At 44.8% G+C, this 4548-nt stretch overlaps 1 pseudogene; it reads right to left on the minus strand.

Moving 5' to 3' along the window:
- Positions 1 to 2782: 2782 nt before the first annotated feature.
- Positions 2783 to 3912, minus strand: LOC146187811 (uncharacterized; annotated as a pseudogene).
- Between the last annotated feature and the right edge of the window lie 636 nt (positions 3913 to 4548).

Below are 4548 nucleotides of genomic sequence, written 5' to 3' on the forward strand. Positions count from 1 at the left end.
CCACAATTGTTCGGGGAAAAAAAGATCCTGAAAAAGTTTTGGTGCGAGCAACAGGCCGAGTTATCTGAAATGGATGCGAAGCGCGATGAGGTATGTGGGTGCGATGCACAATGTAAGGTGCCTGATTTAGTGAACTGTTTAGAATTTTCTGCAGTAAACAAAGACTGGCAATGCGGCGACGAAGCAAAAGGTTATCAAGACTGGAATTTTCCTTTAGAGATGGAACGCTGACGGAATACGAGTATGCGCGATGCACGAAACGGATGGCGCGGTTTTGAACTGATTCGAGCGCATTTGTTAAGTATATCTGAGATGGGTTCCATATTGGACTGGCGTACTCAAGCTTTGATTTGATCAGTGTTTTATATGCCAAAAGTTTTACTTGTTGGGGCGCATGACGTAGGTGACGCTTTATGAAGCCTAAAGATCTGTTTGCAGATGATATGATGTTAGTTATGTGTGTACACCAAGAAAGGTCGCTGCAAAGTGTGATTCCAAGGTACTTATATGATTCCACGCGTTCTATGGAAGAGTTAGCAACTTCATATGAAAAAATAAGGGGGTTATGCTGACGAGTAAAAGAGATGAGTTCGCACTTCTTGGCGTTTAAAGTCATTAACCAGCGGTTGCACCATTCTTGCACTTGGGTTAGGTCATGCTGTAGTGCTACTTGATCAGATACGTAATTTTCCGATAGATTACGCAGTCATCGGCGAAGATTCTTATCTGACAGTGTACATGAAGAGGTAGGTCATTTATATATATTAAAAACAGGAGAGGGGCGAGTACAGATCCCTGTGGGACGCCAGATGTTACGGGGATTGTGTTCGAGCTTTTGTTATTAACATAGACGCACTGTGAGCGGTTATCAAGAAACTCTTTAATCTAATTTAGAATGTTGGGATGCAAATTTAGAGCGGAGAGTTTCATTAGTAAGCGTTTGTGAGGCACCTTATCAAAGGCCTTTGCAAAGTCTAAGAAAATTGAATCAGTTTGCTGGTTACGATCAAGGTTAGTGTGCAGATCGAAAGTAAAGATTGTTAGTTGTGTTTCGCACGAGAAACCCTTTCGGAAACCATGTTGCGCAGGATGAAAGAAGTTGTGTGAATCTAGAAAGTTCATGATATGTGAGTAGATGACATGTTCCATGAGTTTGCATGGCACGCTAGTTAGAGAGATGGGACGGCAGTTTAATGGCGATTCTCTTGTACCTGATTTGTGGACCGGGATGACCTTCCCCATCTTCCAGTCGTTCGGTAGCGTTCCTGTTGAAAGAGACTGTGAGAATAAAAGAGACATATATACGGAAGATATGCCTTTAGTATTTTTTAAAACATTGGAATTGATATCATCAACGCCAGCAGATGATGAGAGCTTAATTTTGTTAATGAGGATTGAGATGCCATGCGCAGTGATGGTAACAGGTGACATTGCTGGAAGCACTGATGGAAGTAGGCTGGGCATTGATGAGTCAGTTTCTGTCGTGAAAACAGCAGCGAAAAAGCAATTGAACTCTTCGGCACAGTCAGCGTCACTAATCTCTTCATCTGCTGGGTTAGTAAGGGTAATGGTACATGTAGCTTGTGGGTTTAGTATTTCCCAAAACTTTCTAGGGTTGCTGACCAGGATTTTGGTAGGTCAGTTTCGAAAAAAGTTTTTTTTGCGCTACGGAGTGCTGTGTAGTACGTGTCCTCGGCTGCATGATATCGCTGCCATGCTTCTGTATTACACTGCATTTTTGCTGACCTATAAAGACGTTTTTCTTTCTTTCCAATCTTTTGAGAGTTTTAGTAAACCAAGGTTTTTGGCGATTGGCCCGAAAACTGGTAGTAGGAATGAACTTGCAAGTTAGTTCGTCTATCTTATTTTTGAAGGTTAACCAGTTGTCTTCAATAGATCGGCTATGAAAAGTAGATTGGAAAGACGGCAGGAAAGCATGTAATTCATTATTAAAAGCATCATAGTTTCCTTTATCATAAACACGAATAGTTTTGCTGAAGGTTTGGCGGGGTGTAGGGGAGAAGTTGAAAGTGGCATGAATAACTCTATGATCACTAATTTCGCGCAGGTAGGTAACTGATGTTAGATTCTCAGGGTGGTTTGTTAGGATTAGGTATAGGATGTTAGATGTCCCTTCAGTAACACGAGTGGGTTCAAGGACTATTTGACTGAGATTAAAATTGAGGCATACTTAAACAAATTTTCTTGCTTCTGAGTTTCCAGCCGTCAGTGGCCCTAAATTTTGCCAGTCGATGCACGGAAAGTTAAAGCCACCAAAAAGGAGAATTTTCGCATTAGGATTCTTGGCAGTAACTTGTACAAGCGCGTCGTTTAGTTTTTCGGCGAACCCCGGTTTACTGCTTGGGGCCCTATAGCAGACGGCAAGAAGGACGGTTTCGTTTGGAGTGCTGCACTTGAGCCATACTAGTTCCAGGTTAGAATTGATTGCTACAGTTGAACATGATATTTGTTTGTTAATGCAGATAAAAACGCCTCCTCCTCGTGCACCTTTGCGATCGTTTCGATATAGGTTAAAGTCCGGCATGTCGTCTAGAACTTCACCATCTGCAACGTCATGTGTGAGCCACGTTTCAGTTACGATTAGTATGTTGCTGCCAGAAGAAGATATAATACTTGACAGTACTTCGCGCTTAGAAAGAAAGCTGCGAGTATTTTCATAGATTATCGAGAATGAAAGGTTGTTTCGAGTGTTTGTTCCTGGCTGATTGGGCGTTTTCGGACGGCGAAGTGATTCCTACAAGACTTTTTTCACGGTTTGAGATTATTGTTCATCAAAAACATAGCGCTTTGGTCCCATGTGCAAAGTTTTATATCGTAAGGAAAAAAGTCCGGTTTTGTTTTTCGCGAATGCAATAAGTTGCTTCCGTGCATTTCGGACAGGACGAGAGAAGTCTTCGCCTATGCTAAAATCGGTGTTTTTGAGCATTGGGCCTTTTGATAGAATTATTCCCTTGGTTTTGAAAGAAGAGAGCTTCACTATTACTGGCCTTTGACGGTCTGAGCTATGTCGGCCAAAGCGATGAGCGCGCTCAATATCTTTAGGCTCTAATTCCAAGCTTAGATTTTGAATACAGTGATCTTTGATAATCTTTTCTGATTGTTCGTATGTTCCGGATCTATTTGGATCGGGGAGGCCATAAAATATCAGGTTATTCCTTCTCGACTAGTTCTCGAAGTCATCAAGGCGGGAGTCGAGCACGGAAAACTGGTGGCTGGTCTCTGTAGTGTTGACTTGAAGGTTTTCAAGTTCTGTTTGCATGTTGCCGAATGATTGTCTGCAATGCGGTCACTTAAGGTGGATAACGTTTTATCAGTTGATGCTAGTTGGTTTTTGAGACCCTGTACCTCAATGATGAGCTGTGATTGACCCGCGGTTAACTTCTGCAGTTCAGCCAAGATATTGTCTGTATCTGATGGTCCCGGGTTCATTTCCACGTCGCCAGAAATTAATAATAATGCGCGAATGACATTTGCACATTCAATAGCAAGACAAAAGCAACACTGCGGGCTCGGCAGCTGCACCAGGCAAATATTGCTCGTTTTTCTAGAGAAAAGGGCATACTTGTTACTAACCTGCATTGCGAAGGTAAGCGAGTTAGCGACGTGTGCAGTGGCACAGCCGCAGAGCCCACAGTGCGCGGGGGGTGGATGTCGCTGTTTTATAGGCGATGATTTCCACGTTGTCGGTGACGATTGGGTTGCTGATGTTGGTCCGACGGTCCGGTTGTCGACAGGGGGCGTTTCGAGGTCCAGCCAGATGTCGGGGTGCAGGGGACAGGAAGCCATGTCGCCATTTTGACGTGATGACATGGCAGCAAGTGTGATGACCGGTGTGCCAACCATGAAGGTCGGCAAGAGAGCACTGGTGAAGATTCGGACGAGAGCCTGCATTGCGAAGGTAAGCGAGTTAGCGACGTGTGCAGTGGCACAGCCGCAGAGCCCACCCGACGGTGGTAGACAGGCCAGTCAGAAAGAATCGTCTCTTCCCGCGGTCCTATGTTTTGTCAAAACCAAGGTGACCTGCAGCGTCATCGTGGAAAGCGGCTAGTATACGTGGGCGAAGCACACGCAGTACGACTGGGAGCCAGCGAGTTCCATCGGGATAATACACGTAGCGGCGTAGTATGTCATCGTCAGTGAAGACAACCAGCAAATAACATGCTGATCGGTCACAACTGTGAAATGCCGACCATATAGGTAAGGGCGAAACGTTTGAACAGCCCAGACGACGGCGAGACATTCCTGCTCGGTAATGGTGTAGTTTTTCTCAACTGGAGTCATGGTCCGACTAGCGAAGGCAATCACTTTCTCACGTGAAGTTGCATCGCGCTACAAAAGGACAGCGCCAAGACCGTGACCACTTCCATCAGTGCGTAGGATAGTAGGAGCGCTGTCGCTGAAGTGGCCAAGAACGGGATCTGATGCGAGAGCGTGCTTTAGGTCGTTAAAAGCAGTGTTAAACTGTTCAGTTCACACGAAAGGGCTGCGGGCTTTAAGTAGTTCATGAAACGTGGCGCAGCAATAGTT

Source organism: Amblyomma maculatum, chromosome 5 (assembly GCF_055883805.1).
Source record: "Amblyomma maculatum isolate TAMU_Amacu chromosome 5, ASM5588380v1, whole genome shotgun sequence".
Lineage (NCBI taxonomy): Eukaryota > Metazoa > Arthropoda > Arachnida > Ixodida > Ixodidae > Amblyomma > Amblyomma maculatum.